This window comes from Panthera onca, chromosome C1, assembly GCF_046562875.1.
Source record: "Panthera onca isolate mPanOnc1 chromosome C1, mPanOnc1 haplotype 2, whole genome shotgun sequence".
Classification (NCBI taxonomy): domain Eukaryota; kingdom Metazoa; phylum Chordata; class Mammalia; order Carnivora; family Felidae; genus Panthera; species Panthera onca.
This window is the reverse complement of record NC_138346.1, coordinates 70340184-70363317: the sequence shown is the minus strand read 5'-3', so window position 1 is coordinate 70363317 and position 23134 is coordinate 70340184. Positions and strand designations below refer to the sequence as shown.

At 38.2% G+C, this 23134-nt stretch overlaps 1 long non-coding RNA gene and 1 pseudogene across 1 annotated transcript in view; both read left to right on the top strand.

The window, feature by feature from the left end:
• The window catches only part of LOC132670756 (uncharacterized), a 108572-nt gene that overhangs the window by 27036 nt on the left and 58402 nt on the right, over positions 1–23134 (top strand). The gene's annotated exons all lie outside the window — the stretch shown is intronic.
• Positions 16200–22980, top strand: LOC144617312 (securin-like; annotated as a pseudogene).

Here is a 23134-nt window from a genome sequence, read left to right as displayed (position 1 = left end):
TAAGCACAAAATATTTTTCCATTTATTTTTGTTTTCTTCAGTTTCTTTCATCAGTACCTTATAGTTTCAGTGTATAGATCCTTTACCTCCTTGGTTAGATTTGTTCCTAAGTATCCTATTCTTTTTGATGCTGTTGTAAATGGGACTGTTATCTTAACTTCTCTTTCTGGTAGTTTGTTGTTAGTGTACAGAAATGTGACCAATTTTTGTATATTGATTTCTGTATCTTACAATTTTACTGAATTTCTTTACTAGTTCCAACAGTTTTTTGGTGGAATCTTTAGGATTTTCTATATATAATATCAAGTCATCTGCAAATAGAGACAATTTTACTTCTTCCTATCCAATTTGGATGACTTTTATTTCTTTTTCTTGCATAATTGCTCTGGCTAGGACTTCCAGTACTATGTTGAATAAAAGTGGTGAGAGTGGGCATTCTCTGGAGAAGAACACAGTCAGCCCTTAGATGTATGTTAAATTAGAAGACTGATCCACAGCTTTCAAAGTTTACAGATGGACCCGTTTGGGAAAGACTGGGAGATGGGCAGTTTTCCTTGCTCCCTCTGTGCTGAGCCCTATGGAGATAGCTACAGTGAATGCTTGTCACTCCTGCTAAGAACTATTACTTTGTTTGCTGTAGTCTTGAGTCTCACAGATGCAAAACTTCATTGGCTTTCAGAGCTAAGTGTTTAGGGGCTCATCCCTAAAGTGGGAGTCTTAAAAGTTGTAGCACTAAATGTGGGGTGCAAACCCTTCACTCCTCAGGGAGAAGCTAGGAGTTGAGAGTACCCTTTTGATTGTATGCACTGTGCCAGGCACGGGGCTTATGGCGAGAGTGTATCTTGGCCATTTCTACCTGTTTCAGGGTAGGTATTGTCTTGTTCATCTGATGTGTGAGAGCTGCTTGGCTGGTTCCTGGGTTTTCTTCAGAGGCGATTTCTCTGTAGGAAGTTGTGCATTCTCTGTGTCCCTGGGGGGAGGGGAATTCAGAAATCCATTGTGGTCAGCCCGTCCTTATTCTGTTATTTTCAATGAATTAAATAAATGTTTAGAAATCCCTGCTTTCATTTTAAGTATGTTAAATATTAATAAGTATAACCTAAATAAACAAAGGTCTTTGAGGTAGTCAACAATTTGTAGGAGGAAAGAAAGCCCCTGAGACCAGAAAGTTTGAGACCCACTGAATTTTCTTACTTACTGGAAGATGAAAACTTGTTCTCAGGAAAAAGTTGAGAGATTAGACATCGTGCAAAAGAAGTCAAAATGGAGAATCTTACAACAATACACTTTCTGATGACTGTGACTTGCAACGTGAGATAAGTCATAAGGAATAGGGAACATATATAGGAAAAGTATCAGAAAGGTACTTTTTGACCACGGGAGACTTTCTGATTTGAATAATACAAATGTATGCATTTAATAAGTAAGTCTTATAAAAAATTGACCAACAAATCAATCTAATGCCTAGGTATATGTCTGTGTATAAGAAAATGGTTTATCTTTGCAATCTCCTTGAAACTTATTTGTTTTAAAGGCGTAGAAGCTTGTTTTGCTTTTCTAATTATGAAAGCAATACATGCTCGCTCTAGTAAATTCTAAAAATTGTTAAGAAAATACAAATTAGGTGTGCCTGGGTGGCTCAGTCAGTTAAGCATCCGACTTCAGCTCAGGTCGTGATCTCATGGTTCATAGGTTTGAGCCCTGCATGGGGCTCTGTGCTAACAGCTCAGAACCTGGAGCCTGCTTCAGATTCTGTGTCTCCCTCTCTTTCTGTCCCTCCCTCACTCATGCTCTGTCTCTCTCTGTCTCAAAAGTGAATAAACATTAAGGTTTTTTTATATTAAAAAAAGCAAATACAAATTTGTTGTAATGCTACTCCCAGGGAGAAAGAGTTAGCATATTACCTATTGCTTTCGGTATCTATTTTTTAAACCAAATTGTTCTCACATTGTATATATATTTACATATATTTACTTGGCCTTTTATTATGAGTATTTTCTCATTTGAAATCACTATATGTAGTGGAGTAATATTCTGTTGAGATTATGTACTTTATTTAGCCCACCTGTTACAGTAGGACATGAGAAGTTCTCCCCAACTTTTCTCTTCTATAGGGAATATTTGACTATGTCCCTCTGTATATACTCATTTATTCTGTACACCAGCACACACACACTCATGTAACATGTCAAGAAGTTTGCATATATTCTTGTATTCATTGGTTCAGAAGCATTCAATCTGCTGAAGGAAACGAATATTTCAAAGGTGTAACTTTCCTCCAAAATAACTGATAAATTTATTGCTAATTTCAATTATAGTGCCAGTAGATCTTTTTTCTTTTAATATTTATTTATTTTTGAGACAGAGAGACAGAGCATGAGCGGGGGAGGGGCAGAGAGAGGAGACACAGAATCCGAAGCAGGCTCCAGGCTCTGAGCTGCCAGCACAGAGCCGGATGCGGGGCTCCAACACACAAACGTGAGATCATGACCTGAGCCAAAGTCGGACGCTTAACGGACTGAGCCACCCAGGCACCCCCCGCCCCTTTTTTTGTTTTTTTTTTTGCCAGTAGATTTTTTTAAGGTGATAAAATGAGCCGAAATTTCATGCGGATAAATTAACGGATGAGAAAGATTTTGAAATTGAAGACACAAGTGAGGAGAAATGATGGTGATAGAAGATATTAAAATGTATTGTAAAACTAAAAGAATTAAAACAGCATGGTTTTGCCATAACGATTGACAGATAAAATAATAAAATTGCCTAGAAACACAATTGTAGCATATATTGAAATGTAGTACATGATTAAAGGTAGTATCACAGAAAAGTAGTGACACTGATGACTATTAAATAAACAGTGCAAAAATACGATGAACTCTTTGGAAAACAATGAACACAAAAAAAGCAAATCCCATTTCTGAGAAGCTAGTTTGAGAGAAAATTAGAAGGAAAGATGTATGGTGCCATCTAGTGGTTAAACAGGTAACTGCATACATACTGCTTAATGTAGCATCTGCTGGTCAAAATTTACAACGGATGGAGTTCTAGAGAAGTAAATTATTCATTAATGAAAAGGTTTATACCTCACACTTCACAAATTTAAAGAATGTTTTATTAATGCTGATAAGATGATTTTATTGTTTCAGAGAATCTCATAAATGGTAGCCTATATAATGATTCCAAATTACCATGTAAGGAATTACGGTTGCAGACATTCACATAAACAAGTATGCCAACCTGTCATACTTTTTTTAGTAACACGATGAAACAAAAGAACAATTTGAGTAAAAGCATGCTGATTGGAAATTCATATATGAGAGTAGAACTTGCCAGTAGTTACAGTTTTGAATAAGAACACATTCCCAGAAAACTGCTCTCTGGATTGTAGAGCCTAACGGAGGTCCAGAGCTTGCCCTGGGCTTGTGGCTAGTGTGCCTGTGTAGTTCTTGGGCTGAATGGAGGCTTCACCTCTCCTCACTGAGCCCAGGTATAAGCTCTGCACATACAACCATCTCCACAGGGGCTCTGCTTCCAGGTTTCCATCAATTCAAGTTGCAACAAGGCCACACAGGCAAAGCTGCAAAGCAGCCCCTTCCATTTCTGGAAGGAAGCCCTCCTTCCCCATCCAACTGGCTGCTGCAAGGCTGCCCTGTTGTCCTGTATCTCTGCTCCCTCGTCTGGCTCTTCAGTCAAGAGATGAGCTCCTAGACTGAAGCGAGGCCTGGAAGTCCCTTTCATCGGCATTTTGGATCTAAGAATGACAGAACTGGACCAGTCTGTTCTGGGTTGTCAAGCCTGAGCGCTTAAAGTTCAGAAGCTTTTGGTGACCACCAACAGGACTGGAAAAACAGGAAGAGCACATGGAAGGGATGAGGCACGAAGCAGCAGCAGTGAAAGAAGAACGAGACGCCATGATGCTCCCAGGCCTGGCACTGTAGCTCCCAGCAAATATTGTTGCCCTTTCGCTCAGCTTGGACATTCAGATCTTACCTTGATTCCTTATATTTTCGGTACACACTTCCTTTTTCTGAGACAAATGTAAGTGTTTTTCATTCCCTTGAATTCAAACTCGCACTAACATACCTTTTAAAAGGACAGACCTGATCTAGATTTTTCAATGGCTGCTCAGTGTCCTCACACCAAGACCCAATTTTTTCGCAAGCCTGTGAGGTCTCTTGTTGATCTCTCAGGCCTCATTTCTGACGTTCCCTTGGTCCCTTCCTCACGGCCACCTTTCACCCTTCTCTGCCTGACATGCTCCATCCATACCCACAGACTCTCACTTCCCAGACCATGCAGCCCTCAACCAGGCCGTGCCCTCTCCATGAAATGCTCCTTCTACCACCTGCTTTCCCCTGCAATGTCCATTCATCCTTGACACCCTGCCTTAGGCATCACTTCCTCCAGAAATCGTCTTGGGTCCCCTCCAACTGGGTTGGCTGCTCCTCAATGTTAGCACCTTGTCCCTGACTCCATTGCAGCTTTTATCCCTTTGCATCAAAATGCCCTGTTTGTTTGTTTGTCTCTCCCAGTTGACTCTAAGCTGCATGAGAGAAGGGCAGAGTCTGACTCACTGTTGCATCCCAATGCTTTGTACGTAATCTAGAATGCAGTCAGCACTCAAATATTTGTTCAGTGAACAAATGAACGTACACGGAGAACCGTATCTGTCATCTAAGTGAGAAGCACTCAGGCCCAAGTGAGCTGTGAATCTTTTCAAAGCAAAGTGTCCAATTGGCCTCATTTCTGCTTAGACGAGGGTCTGGAAATTTCTAATAACATTTTTGAGAGGTACTGCCTCGGGTTTCAACAACAGACAAATACTTCTAATGTATGCAACTTTCTCTTATGCTAAATCAAAGCTAAATGCACATGAATCAGTATAAGGATTATCTGTATTTTGTGGACATGGGTGGTCCAGACACCCACGAGGAGATAAATAAATGTTTGAGGTGGGTCCTTCAATGATTTTTACAACTGATGCCAATTTGGCAAGCTTGACCGGGCCCTACCAGTGTGAGGAACCATGATTCTGGTTTGATGTTGGGGGATTTGTGGCTTCCATCTGCTGGTTATCTCACAAAATGTGGAGCTGAGAAAAATCACATACTGATTAAATCATAGGATCCCACACTTGGAAGGGACTTCATGAGATGATCTGGGCCCGCCTCCTGAAGGTCAATGCATAAATCATCTTGTGCAGATGGCTGTTTATACTATTTTTAAAGCTCTTTAAGGATGGAGATTACACAGCTTCCCTTGGTAGTCTGATCTTCATGGTCAAGAACTTCCTTTTTTAAAAACCCAGCTTCTCACTGCAGCTTGGCCCATTTCCTCTTTTTACAGCTCTCTGTGACTATGGAAAAGACAAGAGCAAACCTTCCTGCTAATTATCTCTGGCCCACACTCCACTCCCTTGCAATTAATTATTAAGACTTACGCTGTTCCCCTCCCCCGCCCCAAGCTACACAGTTGCAATTCCTTTATTTTTCAGAAGAATTTTTTTTTCCCTCTCCACAATATTGTTTTTTGTAATTTAAAATGCTCCTCATTTAAGTCTATTCCACAGCTCACTATACAAAACTGGCAATGGTATTTCTTCTCAAGTTCTAATCAGCTGTCAATAAACAGCAACGTTTCTTATCTCAAATAACAGCATTTCCTCTTTGTTTCTGGCATATATTACATCCCAGAATAAATCTCAAGCCTTTCACCGTAAAATTGATACTTTCTACATGCCACATCTGTGTAGTAAGTCTTGGGTTTTGTGGCAGGCTAAATAACGGCCCCTGAGAAGTGCCCACATCTGGACGCCGAGAACCTGTGAAGATATTACTGTCCATGGAAAAGGGGACTTTGCAGATGTGGTTAAGTTAAAGATCTCCAGACGGGGAGATAGCCAGGCAGACCCAATGTCATTGCCAGTGTCCTTGGAGGGGGTGGAGGGTTAGGGCTGGAGAGCAAAGAGATACAAGGTTGGGAGCTGAGATTGGAGAGGGAAGGTAGGGGAAGAGGCCAGCAGCTGAGGGATGTAGGCAGCCTCCAAGAAGCTGGAAAGTGCAAGAGGACAGATTCTTTCCTGGAGCCCTGAAGAGAAGGTGGCCCTGCCAACGCGTTGATTTCGGCCCATCGAAACTCATTTTGGGGTTTTGACCTGCAAAACGGCAAGGAATTAGATGTGTGTTGTTTTAAGCAACTGACTTGGTGGCGATTTGTCGGCAGCAGTAAGGAACTAATCTAGTCTCATTCGTGAACATGTCTGTGCTTGTCTTGAACTTCGTGACTTTATTTAACAGTCCATTTTTAGATTTATAACAGTTATTTAGTGTAATGTTCGCATCACAACAGCCATAACAAAACTAGTGTGTATTTACTAGACCATTGATAACATTAACTGCTTATCAAGTGTTTTACAATAATTTATGTAGGGGCGTCTGGGCGGCTTAGTCAGTCAAGCATCTGTCTCTTGGTTTTGGCTCGGGTCCTGATCTCACAGTTGTGAGATCGAGGCCAACATTGGTCTCTGTGCTGAGCATGGAGCCTGCTTGGGATTCTGTCTCTTCCTCTCTCTCTGCCTCTCCCCTGCTTGCACTCTCCCTCAAAATAAATAAATAAAGATTTTAAAAAATAAATAAAATAATTTATGTAATAGAGGATTCCATTTTGAAAGGATTCTATGTGCCCGCTACAGTGCTGCGAGCCTGGAATGTGCTATGTCACTTCCATAGCACAACAAAATTATGACGTAGGGATCATTCTCCTTACTTTACTGGGGTTTGGAGAGGTAAAACTGTGCAACTAGTCACTGATGGAGCTGGCATGTAAGTCCCACTCTGCCTGATGTTAAAGCCCGTCTTCTCTCTATTCTACCATATTGACCTACCACTGTTTACGCCCAGTTTCTCTAGCTGGGGTATACAGTTGTTAAGAATCTGAAGCACCATGAATTTTCAAGGAAGATGTGTTACTATAAATGTAAGTTTCTTGGGGGAAGAAAAGAAGCGCGTTTCCTAGAAATGCCATGTATTTGTTCCAGATGTCAGATGGAAATGATTTCAAACATCAAAAATGAAATGGTAATTTTTGGAAAAGTGAGAGGGATCACTCAAAAACATTGGGGAAATAGCAAGAACTCTCTCTGTCTTGGCAGGAACCTGTAATTGCCCTGGGGGAAATGTCATTTCTAAAGAGCAAAACTTCAGAACTCCTTTCCAGCAAAGTTATGGTTTAAACTCATATTCTGCCTTCAGAAAGTTTTTGAGGCCATGTTGTTCCTCAGTCGATTTTTGTTACCTGTGTAACCTGGCATGCCAGGTGAGGACTGAGGCTGTCACTCTCGTGGCCTCTTTTCTCTAGGTCCTTCCCTTGGAAAGAAGAAAGTGCAACTCCACCTCAACGACAACCTTTCCCAAACTGCTGATCGTGTGGTCTGCCTAGGCTGGGAGGAGATACCTTTGGGTTCCCAACTCATCTCATCTTAACAAAGCCACCAGTTCAGTCACCCAAAACCACCGCTTGTTCCTACTAATCGGCTCTCTTCTTCCCCCTTATTTTCTCACCAGAACAACTAGTAAATTGTCTCAATTTGATATAAACCATTATGCAGATATGGTGTCAATCCCAATGCCCTTCCAACCACACTGCTGCTATGTCCTCCTTATGCAGGGACCTCGTAGCTGCTTCTACTCCCTTTCTTTTGGGCAGAACTTGAGAGATCACAGTGGTCTACACTTGTTATCTGTATGCCTCATTTTACTGTCTTTTCTTAATGCACTGTACTTCGATCTGTTGCATCCTTCCTTTGTGGGACAGGTTTTAGTGGGCTCTTCTGGGGTATGGGTGGCATAGAAGCCAACTGGATAGTTTTCCTATGTCCTAAACGAAACCCACAAATCTCCCTCCAGCTCCCAAAACCTGCTCTTCATCCAGCATAAACTCTTCAGTGAGTGACACCATCTAGATGCCAAACCAGAGCTCTGGGAGGCATACTTTTACCACCCTCTAGCCATGTCACTTGTGTCCATGCTTACCTCTTCCTTTCTGTTTACTCTCATTATTTCAATTCAAATCTTCAGTGTCATTCAACTGAAATGCTCTTCCAAATTGCCACTTCCCTCCAATCTTTAAAGTTGTTTTATGAGATTAATAGTTCGTTCCACGTAAAAGGAGGAAAGACAGGAGAATGCCCAGGTGAAGGAGACGTAGCTGTCTGTGTCCAAAGCAGAAGACATCCAGAGCGGTAAGATGGCCAAAGGGAGAGTTAAAGAGAATGATAAGAGAAACGGAAACCGAAAAGAAGAAAGGGGCTAAAATGTGAGGGTCACAGTGACTGCTCTAAGATACAAGGGGCCTGGCATGCTCCTGAACACTTTCCATCTCCCAGAGCATCTGGTATAATTGAGCAGGAGTAGATGAACACAGTGAGAGTTGTTACGGTGGCGAGACGAGCTGAGTTGGTAGAAATGTACCTAGAATCACCAGCCATGGCTACAAAATAATGGATTACCATTACTATTATTACTATTCATTATTATCACTATTTTGTCCCCATGGGTATTTAATCGGGAATTTGGAACACAACATGGTGATTTTTCTAATTCTATAATTTCTTTTGTATTTTTTAACAAGAATTCTATTAAAAAAAATCTTTCACCGGGGTGCCTGGGTGGCTCAATTGGTTGAGTGTCAGACTTTGGCTCAGGTCATGATCTCACGGTTTGTGGGTTCAAGACCCTTGTCGGGCTCTGTGCTGACAGCTCGGAGCCTGGAGCCTGCTTAGGATTCGGTGTCTCCCTCTCTCTCTCTGCCGCTCCCCTGCTTGTTCTCTCTCTCCCTCTCTCTCTCTTTCTCTCTCAAAAATAAATTAAAAAAAAACTTTTACCAACTATTACGTTATTCTAAAATAACTAAATGGGCAGAAAAAGTATAGCAAATGCTTGCTTCTTTCCTTTTATTTATTTATTTATTTATTTATTTATTTATTTTGGAGTAATGTTGATATCTTCAAAGATAATAAAATTTTAAAAATCTTTTACATAGAAAAAATATTAAAACTACAAAACAGGTGAAACAATAGTGCAACAAACACTCATACACTCTTCACTTTCTAGGTATGTCAATGTGTAGCATTTTGTCACATTTGTACCACCTCTTTCACCAGCCTTTGAGCATTTCCTTATTTTCTGGCATAAGCTCATCTTGTACTTTACATTCCTTAGGAGAATCAAACATTTCTCCAAGGAGCTCCTGATTTTTTGGTAGAAAATGGTATTTGAAATCGCGCGCGTGTGTGTATGTGTGTGTGTGTGTGTGTGTGTGTGTGTGTGTGTATGTGTTGTGACTTGGTTAAATTAACATTTGTTAAGTTACCCCTGGGATGTGGAATGGTGACCCAAAGTTCAAGAAAAGACCACAAGACAAGGTGAAATAGTTACTCACAGGTCCTGGAGGACGGTATGCACCATGCCTTAAGTGAGAGGCCACACGGGAGGAGGTCAAGGCAGAGTGCAGGCAGAGAAAGCGTGAGGACCTGGGACACATGCCTTTATTAGCGTTTGAAGGTGGAGTGCTTTGGGGTTGCTGGGCTAGGGCTGAATTGGTCAATTCAAATCAAAAGAGTAGGATTTTGGTAAGCCCCAGGGGGTCTTTGGTTTTAGTGTTTATTTAGTTTGAGAGAGAGAGAGAGAGAGAGAGAGCACGTGGGAGAGGGGCAGAGAGCAAGGGAGAAAGAGATTCCCAAGCAGACTCCATGCTACCAGTGCAGAGCCTGATGTGAAACGTGAACTCCTGAAACTGTGAGATCACGACCTGAGCCAGAATCAAGAGTCAGACACAACCGACTGAGTCACCCAGGTGCCCCACCACGGGGTCTTACTTAGTTGGTCCCAGGGGAAACACCCTGAGCAGTGGGCATAATGTTTATCAAGAGGGCTTTTAGAAGTCACAGAGCAGGGATTTACATTTACCTGTAACTCTGCAGCTGCTATCTGGGCATGTGCACCAGGGACGGCCTAGCGTATTATGTAGTGTAGCCAAACTCTCAACAAATATATATGTACACATATACTTATATCTAATTCTTGTGTGTTTCTATGCACAAATACACAGATATTCATGCACACATATACATACTAATACATCCAATTCGAGTCCACATAGTGCTTCCTTCCCTTTCTGATTTCATATCTGTTTCTCCTTTCTCATGCATTGGAAACCTGATTGCTAACAGTGTCAGAATTATTATACTAACAACACTACTAAAAACAAACCTAGCTTTATGAACTAAGATTCTTTCTTTTTTAAAATGGCTATATAGTTCTCTATTGCATGGGTGTATCTTAATCCATTCACCCAGTATCCTACAGATGGTATTCAGATTGTTTCTGGTTTTTATTTTATTTATTTATTTATTTATTTATTTATTTATTTATTCATTTATTTGAGAGAGAAAGAGAGAGCACAAGCAGGGGAGAGGCGCAGAAGGAGAGAGAGAGAGAGAGAGAGAGAGAGAGAGGATCTTAAGCAGGCTCTATGCTCAGTGTGGAGCCTGAAGTGGGGCTCGATCCCATGACCCCGGGATCATGACCCGAGCCAAAATCAAGAATCGGTCACTCAACTGACTGAGCCACCCAAGGGGCCCCTGTTTCTGATTTTTTACAATGAACAATCAATATTTACAAGGAATAATCTCATTTACACGTAGCTTTAAAATTTTTGAGTGTGTATCTTTGGGTAAATTTCTAGAACCACGGCTGTTGAGTCAAAGGGCAAATGTGCAAGTGGTTTGGTAGAGTGTCAAGTTTCTCTTCATAAGGGTAATAACATTTTGCAGTCTCATCTGCAATGTTTGAAAGACTCTGTACCCACATCCCCGTCAACAGAATGCACTGTCAAGCTTTTGAATTAGAAATAATATCTCAGTAGAGGTTTATTTTGTTTTATTTGCATACATTTTGCATGTTTAAATTCATTCAGGCAAAATTTATATACAGTGAAATGCACAGATCTTAAACATGCATTTTGCTGATTTTTGATAAATGTATACACACCCACGTAACCCTCATCTCATTCAAGAAATAGGACATGTTCATCACTCCAGAAAGCAGTCTTGTGCCCATTCTATTCAAATCCCACACCATCTCCTCCAGAGGCAACCACTAAGCTCATCTACCGCCATTGCTTGCTTTGTTCTCTTTGTTCTCTTCTTAAACGTCATATAAATAGAACCATGTAGTATGTTCTATTATGTATCTGGCTTCTTTTGTGCAACATGTTATTTGTAAGACTTACCTGTGTTGCTGCGTGTATTCAGTAACTTGTCCTATTTATTGCTGTGTAAAATTCCATTGCATGAAAACACCAGTTTTTCTGTTCATTCTCCTGTTGATGGACATTTGGGTTGTTTCTAGTTTTTTTACTATTAAAAAAGTCACTAGGAACATACTTGTTCAAATTATATTCCTTCGTATATATACATTTTTTTTTCTGATGGCTATGTAGTTCTCCATTTTGTCAATGTAACTTGATTCATTCTACCATTATCCTATGGAGAGATATATAGGTATTTAGGTTGTTTATAATAATCTGTTCTTTTTCATTAATATGTATAAGGTAAATGCATGTTTAACTTTATAACGAATTGCCAGTTTTCCTAAGTGGTTGCCCCGTTTTATATTACTGCCAGAAACGTGTGACAATTCTAGCTGTACTATGTCTTTGCCACCATTTAGCCTGCTGGTTTTACACATTTGATATAAATGTATAATGCATTAATTCCATTTTATTGAATTTTTATTTGAGGAATGGGTGCTAATTTTTTTTTCAAAGCCTATGCAGGGTGTGTTAAGATCATGATATTTTTCTTTGTTTTTAGATATCTTAATATGCTGTATTACATGAGTAGATTTCCTAATATTTAGCCACTCTTGACAATTTTGGGATAAGTCAACTTTGGTCACAGTGTATTAATATTTCTAATATGCTTTTGAATTCTACTTACTGATATATTTTTAGGGTCTTTAAATCAATATTCAAAGTGAAATTAGTCCATAATTTTTATTTATTTTCTATCTTTAACAACTTTAGATATCAATGTTACGCTTCCTATATAGATAAAAAAAAAAGGACATTCTTTTCCTTTATTACCCCAGACTCATAATTCCCCATAATTTTTGAAACATTGTGGTTACCCACTCTTTGAAAGTTTGATAGAAATTCCATGTGAAACCATCTGGACTTGGTGCCTTTTTACAAGGTGGTTCTTTGATACTTTTCTTCATTTCTTTTATGGAAATTGATTTATTTAAGCTTTTTAAATCTCTACTAGTGTCAATGTTTAAAATTATATTTTCTTTAAAATTTTATCTACCTCTCCTATATTTTCAAATATATTTGTTCAGCATTTTCAGTGATCTCATAGTTGTTTTAATTTTATCTGTTTCAGTGGATTATTTCCCAATTCATTTTATTTTAAATATTGTTTCCTCTTATTTCTTGCTTAGTTAGTGCTTTTCTATTTTGTTGTTTCTTTTCTTAAAATGGTGATTTTGTTTTAATATTACTATGTTTTTTTGTTTTGTTTTCTGTACAGTTTCTTACTGTCTTAAACCTTATTTCCTTCTGAGAGTTTAAAAAAATTGTTAATGTGTTTTGAATTAAAAAAAAATTCTAATGTTTATTTATTTTTGAGAGAGAGACAGAGTGCGAGTGGAGGAGGGGCAGAGAACAAGGGAGACACAGAATCCAAAGCAGACTCCAGGCTCTGAGCTGTCAGCACAGAGCCCGACACGGGGCTTGAACCCACAAACTGCGAGATCATGACCTGAGCTGAAGTCAGTCGCTAACCGACTGAGCCACCCAGGCACCCCAATGTGTTTTGAATTTTATCAGATGTATTTGCTACATTTATTGAGACTAGCATGTGATTTTTTTGTATTTATTTTTGTTAATGTTGTGAAGTACAGTGATTTTTTTCTGTTTGTTTTGCAAATAATAAACCACTCTGGAATTCCTAGAATATACCTTGTTTCTCTGTACTGTAATATTCCTTTTACATATTGCTAGATTTGATCACTGATGTTTTGTACAGGATTTTTCACCTATGTTCATGAACCAGATTGGTCTGTTGTTTTCCTTTGCTACAGAAGCTTTGTCATATTTTTGTGTCAAGGTTGTCCTTGTCTCATAAAATGAGCAGGGAAATATTACTTATTTTTTCCTTATTTTGATGAGTTTATATAATATTGGTATATTTTCTTCCTTAAATGTTTAGAAGAACTCACTTGTTAAGCCATCTGGTCCTGGATCTCTTTTATGGAAAAGTTTTTTTAAATAATAGATCCAATTTCCAAAATAGAGAACTATTAAGATTTTCCAATTATTTGTGTCTATTTTAGTAACATTTTTAGAAGACATTTGTCCATTTCATGTGGTTGTCAAAATTATCAGGCATATAATTTTACATAATATATTCTTATTACCCTTTTATTGTCTATAACATCTTTTTACCGAGGTCCCCTTTTATTATAGGTAATTTTTCTCCTTTTTTTTTTCTTGCTTAGTCTTGCTAGGCATTTATTAATTTTAGTAATCTAGTCAAATAACCAATTTTTGGCTTTTTAAATTTTTTTTAATGTTTATTTATTTTTGAAAGAGAGAGAGAGACAGAGCGTGAGTGAGGGAAGCTGTCAGCACAGAGCCCGACATAGGGCTCAAACTCATGCTGGTTTTGAACTGCAAGATCATCACCTGAGCTGAAGCTGGATGCCCAGGAGCCCCTGGTTTTGTTATTTTTTATTGCCAATTTTATTTATTTATTTTCTCCCATCTTTTAAATTCTCCTTTCTTTTACTTTCTGGGATTTCTGAATTTTTTCCAGCTTTTTGAGGTAAAAGTTTAAGCTAGTGATTTCAAACTTGTTCTTTCCTAACAAACCCATTTAAAGTTATATTTTAACTTTATTAAAAAAATTTTTTTAAATGTTTATTTATTTTTGAGAGAGAGAGAGAGGCAGAAACGCGAGCAGGGGAGAAGCGAGAGAGGGAGACACAGAATCCGAAGCAGGCTCCAGGCTCTGAACTGTCAGCACAGATCCCGACATGGGGCTCAAACTCATGAACCTTGAGATCATGACCTGAGCCAGTCAGATGCTTAACTGACTGAGCCACCCAGGTGCCCCTAAAGCTATATTTTAACTTTAAACACTGCTTTAGTTCTCTCTCCAGTTTGTATTTATTGTATCTTCATTACCATAAGGTTCAAAGTATTTTTAAATTTCCTTTATGAGCTCCCCTTTAACTTACGGGTTATTTAGAAGTGATTACCTAGTTTCTTTTTTTCTTTTTTTTTTCTTTTTTTTTAATTTGTTAACGTTTTATTTATTTTTGAGACAGGGAGAGACAGAGCATGAACGGGGGAGGGTCAGAGAGAGGGAGACACAGAATCCGAAGCAGGCTCCAGGCTCTGAGCCATCAGCCCAGAGCCTGACGCGGGGCTCGAACTCACAGACCAAGAGATCGTGACCTGAGCCGAAGTCGGCCGCTTAACCGACTGAGCCACCCAGGCGCCCCATAGAAGTGATTACCTAGTTTCAAAAAATTTTTAAGATATCTTTTGTTTTTGGGGCGCCTGGGTGACTCAGTCGGTTAAGGGTCCGACTTCAGCTCAGGTCATAGTCTCACAGTCCGTGAGTTCCAGCCCTGTGTCAGGCTTTTTGCTGACAGCTCAGAGCCTGGAGCCTGCTTTGGATTCTGTGTCTCCCTCTCTCTCTCTGCCCCTCCCCTGCTCATTCTCTCTCTCTCTCTCTCTCTCTCTCTCTCTCTGTCCCCAAAATAAATAAAAACATTTAAAACATTTTTTAAAAGATATCTTTTGGGGCGCCTGGGTGGCGCAGTCGGTTAAGCGTCCGACTTCAGCCAGGTCACGATCTCGCGGTCTGTGAGTTCGAGCCCCGCGTCAGGCTCTGGGCTGATGGCTCGGAGCCTGGAGCCTGTTTCCGATTCTGTGTCTCCCTCTCTCTCTGCCCCTCCCCCGTTCATGCTCTGTCTCTCTCTGTCCCAAAAATAAATAAAAAACGTTGAAAAAAAAATTTAAAAGATATCTTTTGTTTTTGATTTCTACCTTAACTCTACTGTGGTTAGAATCTTTGAAATTTGTTGAAGACTTTTGATCAGCGTAAAGTTAACCTTGATAAATACTCTATATGCACTTAGGAAGAATATTCATCTGTTGTTACTGGGTACGTTGTTCCATAAACATTAAAATTATTTTGTTGATTGAGTTTATCAGATTTTATTGATTTTTCAACTATTGCTCTGTCAACTATTGGCCAAGTTGCTTAAGTCTTTCACTATGATTGAACTTTTCTATACTTTTAATTCTGTCATTTTAGACCTCATCTATTTTTAAAGCTATGTATGAACCACTATATATCCCCAATGGATTAATTACTTTATCATACTTAATGCTCCTCTTTATCTCTAATAATGCTAGTTTCTTTAGAGTCTACTTCCTGCTATTAATATATCAACACAAGCTTTCTTGTGTGAGCATTTGCATGTTACAACTTTTATAGTCTTTTTATTTTAACTTCTTATGTCTTTATGTACAGACTATGTCACTGGTAATGGTTCGACATTTTTTTTATCTGGTTGGATAACTTTAGTCTTCAATATGAATATTTAGTTTATTTACATTTAGTATAAAACTAGTATATTTGGGATTATACCTGCCATCTTATTGTGGTTCTATTATAGGTGATCCTCATTATTTGCTGATTCCATATTTGCAAATTCACCCACAAACTTTTATTTGTAATCCCAAAATCAATCCAGCAATTTCATGGTCATTCATGGACATTCACAGCGTGGTGAAAAATTGAGTAGCTCTATGGACATTCCCAGCTGAGATTAAAAAAAAAAAAAAAAAAAGTGATGTTCTACCTTCTTTTTTCAGCTCTCATACTGTAAATAAATGTCTTTTTTATGGTCTATTTAGTGTCATGCTTTCCACATTTTTGTACTTTTTTTGGTGACTTCTTTTTTAAAAAAACAAAAAACAAAGAAACAAAAAACCATAGGGGACAGCATTTAGCAGAAAGCTGAAGAGCTGCACAGTCAAGTTACCCAGGGTGAAGGAAAAATGTTAAACCCTTCTCAGCAGTGCCTGCTGGCTCTGTTTCAGAAGGTTGTATGGTGTGGAAAATGGTCAATCTGCAGGTAAACAAGGCAGGTTGTGTATGTAGATCAGGAAGCTACAGAAGAATTTTTAAAATACCTGCTAAGTGTTACAAGGAAAAGAGCGAGGTGGAAGAGGAGGTTTTTAATGCTTATGAGACTGGTATGTTTTACAAGGACATTGGCAAACAAACCTATATAAGGCATATGGCTTTATGTTGACAAAAATGGAGGTTTGTGGGAACTTCGCTCTGTATTTCCCCTAGCAGCCCAATGTTCATTAATTCAGTGTTTACCGTGGTTTTATGTAACATGACTACTATGAATTAATGAGAATTGATGTATTCATTTTGTTTTCTTTTCTTTCTGAAGGTTGTTGGTTTTGTATATTCATTCTGTATCATTCTAATATACTAAATTACCTTATTATTTGTAGTATTTTTCCATTTATTCTTTTGAGTTATTCAGATATATAAACACATCATCTTTAAGTAGATATAGTTTTAGTACATTCTTTTTCACTGTGCACTTTCTCTTATTTAATTACCTTAACTTCTTCAATTTCTTAGTACCTTTAAGACAGTGTTAAATAGTAGCCAAAATAATGGTGTCTTTTCCTTGTTTCTGAATGTAATAGGAATTTCTCCAATATATAGCATTAAGTAAACTGCAGACTTTTGGGCCAGTATATGTTTTATCATATTTAAAAAGTATCCGTCAATTTCTATCTTATCATGATTGAGGATTCAATATTGTGGTGTGCCTTTTTGGCATCTATGGAGAGGAGATTATGGTTTTCTCATGCCTATCAGTATGATGAATTGTATTAAAGGACTTTCTAATATTGAACTACTTCATATCCAAAGCATAATCCGCATCACTTTTTTTATATCTGTCTGGTTAATTCAACCTGAATCCTTTACTCCTTTATTCCCATCATTTAAACTTAGTTTATTTATTTTATTTTTTTAAATTATTTTTTAATGTTTATTTTTGAGAGACAGAGAGAGAGAGAGACAGAGCACGAGCAGGGGAGGGGCAGAGAGAGAGGTAGACACAGAATCTGAAGCAGGCTCCAGACTCCGAGCTGTCAGCACAGAGCCCAATGCGGGGCTGGAACCAACTAACCGTGAGATCGTGGCCTGAGCCGAAGTCGGGCTCTCAACCGACTGAGCCACCCAGGTGCCCGTAAACTTAGTTTTATAATTAAATATATAAAATGCTTGAATGAGTCTTATCTGAATATTCTCCAATAATTTCTTTGTTGGATGTTTTACTTTTATCACATTGAATTCAGAGGCAGTCTAGGGTTTATATAAACATGCTTGGACCTAAGTTAGGCCAACAAAACCCCAAATCACAAAGGTGACACTCACTAAAATAAAGCTTGGGCATTACACACACGCAAACACACACACACACACACACACACACACACACACACACACACACACATTTATTGTGGTAAGATACATGTAACATTAAATTTACCATCTTAACCATTTATAAGTGTACATACAGTTTAGTGATAATAAATTCATTCACATTGTTTTGCAATCATCACCATCTTCCATCCCCATAACTTTTTGAAAACTGAAATTCTATACTTATTAAACAATAACTTCCCATTCTCTCCTTCCCCAGTCCTTGGTAACCACCATTATAATTTTTGTCTTTATGATTTTAACTACTTTAAGTACATCCTAAAAGTGGAGTCATATAGTATTTGTCTTTTTGTGACTAACTTATTTCACTCAGCATAATGTCCTCAAGGTTCATCCATGTTGTAGCATGTAGCATGAAATTTCCTTCATTTTTTAAAAAAAAATTTTAGTGTTTATTCATTTTTGGGATAGAGAGAGAGAGAGACAGAGTGCAAGCAGGGGAGGGGCAGAGAGAAAGTGAGACACATAATCTGAAGCAGGCTCCAGGCTCCGAGCTGTCAGCACAGAGACCGATGAAGGACTTGAACTCACAAACTGTGAGACATGACCTGAGCTGAAGTCGGATGTTCAACCAACTGAGCCACCCAGGCGCCCCCAAATTTCCTTCATTTTTAAGGGTGAGTTATTTCCCATTGTATGTCTATGACACATTTTGTTTATCCACTCATCAGTCATTAAACTCTTGGGTTGTCTCCGTATTTTAGCTATTGTGGATAATGCTGCCGTGAATAGGGGTGCACAAATAATCTCTTTGAGATCATGCTTTCAATGATTTGTGGTATATATCCAGAAGTGGAATTGTTGGGTTTGATGATAACTCTATTTTTAACTTTTTAAGGAACTGCCATACTATTTCCCACAGGAGCTACATCATTTTACATTCCCAGCGACAGTGCACAAGTGTTCCAATTTCTCCACATTGTATTTTTAATGGACAGTTGGATTCTTTTTAAAAGATACTTGAATCTATGTTTATAAGTGACATTCATCTGTAAAATTTTGTGCGATTTGTTTTCATATTTTACTATCAATGTTATACTCGCTCACTTCAGGAAAAGAATGTACAAGTTTTTGTGTTTTCAGTATTCTGGAATAGCTTTAATAGTATTCATTATCTGATGTTTCAAGGTTAAGTAAAAATCCATTGCGAAATTATATGGTCCACATGTTTTTTGTAGGGACGTCTTTAAAACCTTTTTCTGTTTATTTAGTGGAAAATGATCTCTCTAGATTGTCCATCTATATTGAGGACAATTTTGGTAAGCTATATTTTTTATACAGGTATTTTTTAAATCTGGTTTTAAATGTATTAACATAGAGTTGTTCAAATTAGTCTTAATTAAAAAATTTTCTTTTTACTTTGATAATTATTTACTCTTTAACATTTCTTATAGTATGTATGTTTTCACTTTTTTTTTTTAAAAAACAGGTTTTTCAGGGATACCTGGTTGGCTCAGTCAGTTAAGTGTCTGACTCTTGGTTTCAATTAGGTCATGATCTCACAGTTTTATGAGTTCAAGCCCCACATCAGGCTCTGTGCTATAGCACAGAGCCTGCTTGGGATTTTCTTTTTCTCCCTCTCTGTCTGCCCCTCCCTCACTCATGCTGTCTCTGTCTCTCCCAGATAAATAAATAAACTTTATTTATTTTAAAAAAATTTTTAACGTTTATTTATTTCTGATACAGAGAGAGACAGAGCATGAACAGGGGAGGGTCAGAGAGAGAGGGAGACACAGAATCTGAAACAGTCTCCAGGCTCTGAGCTGTCAGCACAGAGCCCGTCACAGGGCTCGAACTCACCGACTGCTAGATCATGACCTGAGCCGAAGTCGGATGGTTAACCGACTGAGCCACCCAGGGTCCCCAATAACACTTAGGATCTTAAAGTATTCTTCTTTCTGTAATAGTTTTTCCTTAAGTTTTACCTTCTGATGACAAAAGCACAATTCTGCTTTCTTTTATATCTGCCTGGTTAATTCAACTTGAATCCTTTACTCCTGTATTCCCATTATTTAAACTTAGTTTTATAATTGAAGATATAAAATGCTTGTATGAGTCTCATTGAATATTCTCCAATAATTTCTTTGTTGGGTGTTTTACTTTTCTCACATTGAGTTCAGGGGCAGTCTGAATTTTTGTTTTTGTAAGTGTGTTTGGACTTACATTAGGCCAACAAAACCTCAAACTACAAAGATGACACTCACTAAACTAAGGCTTGGGCATCTAACCCTGACTGTGGTAATACGCTTTTTGATTTTAGTTCCCTACATAATATTCATTTTTTCCCTTTTCCTAATAAATATGATCCTGATTTTGTATGCTGCTGAAAGGCATTTCCCAGCCTTCCTTAGAGCCAGGATGTGGTCATGGGGCACGTTTCTGGCCAGCAAGACAAAATTGAAAATCTGAGGATTTCTGAGAGTGTTTCACTTTCTCAAAATCAGTTCATTGTATTTCTGATTGTTAATTCTCACTTCCTATATGTCTTATTCTTGTTTTCTTCCTCTTTTTCCTCTCTCTCTTCCTGCCCATCTTTCACTTTTTTTCTTCTTCATCTTTCCCCGGAAGATGAACAGGAAACTGGGAGATGGGCCAGTCACCTTCCAATCTTAAGGTGACCATGGGAGGAAAGGCATTTGTTAATGATGGCAAAGCAGAAGGATAAAGACCATGTACTATTACTGACGTGTTTAGTTTTGGACTCCCTATGTCTGGATTTCTTGTATTGTAAGAAACAAACACCTATATTGTTAACTCTCTGTGATTGGGATTGTATTACACACAGTTAAACAAATACATAACTAATAATTCAACTTCATTTCTACACTTACATGACTCCTTCCTTAGCTTTATTTCCCAATGTTGTCCCTTAGTTTGCTTCTTTTACTTAAGGGAAGATTAATCTTCTCTGGTTTTGACTTTTGTCATTCCTTTGGGCTTGATTCACATACTCTGTTTTATCCTTCCCTTTTCCATTCATTGGAGCCATGTGCCAGTTTTCTTAGCTGACTACCTCTCCTCTTTTGTATGAGGACATCCCATGGTTCTGAAGGCTGCTGCTGAACTGGAACATTCACAGCGATGTTCTCACACTTTTGACTCTGGTATAATGAAGATACAGTTTCTAAACCAAATTCTAGTTCCAAATGGAGCCCTTTAAGTCACCCATGGGTACATTGGTTTTGGAGCGGTAAAGGCAACGATTTGCATACAAGAAAGCATGGTGGACATTCCCCATCTCCATCAGGCCTGTAGGCTCTCTCAATACCCCAAATGCTGAATCCACACCTCCCTCAACTCTATGCCTGTCCCTTGGTGTGTGCTCCCCAGTGCAGTGGGTGAGAGTGCCAGCTCTGGTAAATGGAGTACGCTCATAAAATTAGATCAGGGTCTTTGAGCAAGGGAGAAATCACAAACTTGAGCTATAGTGCCACCTTTTGGAAAACAGAAGATAGGTTTCCAGCAGCCAGCCTGGTGAATCATAAGAACCAGACAAGACACAAAAGCTTAAGATTCTTCCACAAGAGGCAGTAGGAAGTGTAGAGTGGATGTATCCATAAAAGGTCAGAGAAGCCCCTCATATAATAGGACCAATGAACAGTATATCCTACTTGAAGGCAACTAGTAAAGATTTGAGAGTGTGTCTACTACCTTGAATATGAAAGCAGCAATGCAAAACTCTAGAAGCACGAAGGATCAAGAACACATATCATCACTAAAAGATAACAATAATCCTCCAATTGCTGAACTCAAAGACACAGAATTTTGCAATTTAGTCGATAAAGAATTCTAAATTGCTATTTTTAGGTAACCCAATGAGCTACAAGAGAACACAAAAAGACAATTCAAAGAAAATCAGGAAAGCAATACATGAACAAAATGAGAAATTTAGCAAAGAGATAGAAATCATAAAAAGGACCAAACGAATTCTAGAGCTGAAGAATTCAGTGAATGAAATGAAAAATGCAATAGAAAGCATCTGCAGAATACAAAATAAAAAAAGAGGTAGATTGTGACACCTAAAATATAAAGGGGGGCACCTGGGTGACTCGGTCAGTTGAGGGTCTGACTCTTGATTTCAGCTCTTATATCGTCATCCAAGGATTGTGGGATCAAGACCCGCATCAGGCTCCAAGCCTGCTTGGAGCAGCTGCAGCTTGGACCCGCAGCAGGTTCAGCTTGGAGCCTGCTTAAGATTCTCTCTCTCCTCTGCCCCTCTCCCTTGTGCATGCTCTCTCTCTCTCTCTCTATATATATATATATGTATATATATATATACATATATATATATATGTACATATATATGTATATATATATACATGTATATATATACACATATATATGTACATATATATATATATGTATATATATATACATATATATGTGTATATATATACATATATGTATATATATACACATATATATGTATATATATACATATATATATATATACATATATGTATATATATGTATATATATATATACATATATATGTATATATATACATATATATATATGTGTATATATATACATATATATATATATATATTTAGAGCTTTTGTGGGGCTTTTGGTGGAGCTTTTGAATGTGAATTAAGTAAGGTCACCGTCAAGTTAAAATGTACTGCTTTATCTATAAGATGTTTTTATGTAAGCTTAGAGCAACCACAAAGCAAAAATCTAGAGAAGATTCACAAAAGATAAAGAAAGGGGAATCAAAAGCAGAAAAAGAGGCTGAGCCTTGCCTAACCCAGAATGGCTGCTATGATCTTTGTTGTTGAGGAAAAATGGTGATCCAGGTACCTGTGTAGCACCTAAGGATGGGCTAAAGCTAGAATCTGGACTTCAAGCCAGAGCCTTCAATGGGAGATCTCAGGTTTCAATGCCACATGTTGGCAAAATGTTTGGTGCTCCACCAGCCTTATCTAATGCTTCCAGAAAGGCTTTGAGAACTGTTAACATAACTACAGAAAAGTCAGTAAAGACTAATGGAGCCCTCAAACAGAAATAGACAAAGTTCCCTGTGAAACAGATGACTGGGAAGACTGTTAAAGCAAAAAGTTCCATTCCTGCCTTGAGTGATGCTGATCTAGAAATAGAAAAATTCTTTCCTTTATATCCTCTAGTCTTCAAGAGTTTTGACCTGCTTGAGGAATATGAAATGGCATACCTCCTCTTGAAGAGAATGCTTCCCATGAGGCTGGATGAGAAGTGGAAGCTTGAAAAACTATTACATGTGGCTCCCTTTCCCCTCTAAAAATGCCCTCTTAACTCTGGAGGTATAATCTGCTGTGGTCTCCTTCAAGCATTCTGGGGGCCTTGGATGTTGAATTGCCACCTGCTTGCTATGACTTAAATATTTAAGTTTCTTAGCACTTTATAGTTTGTGGGTATGTATGTTTTTATGTTAATAAAACCATTGTTTAACAGAAAAAAAAAACATGTAAAATCACCAATTAACAAAGGGAAGCAGAAACAGAGGAAAAAAACAATTGGACTATAAAACAGCCAGAAAACA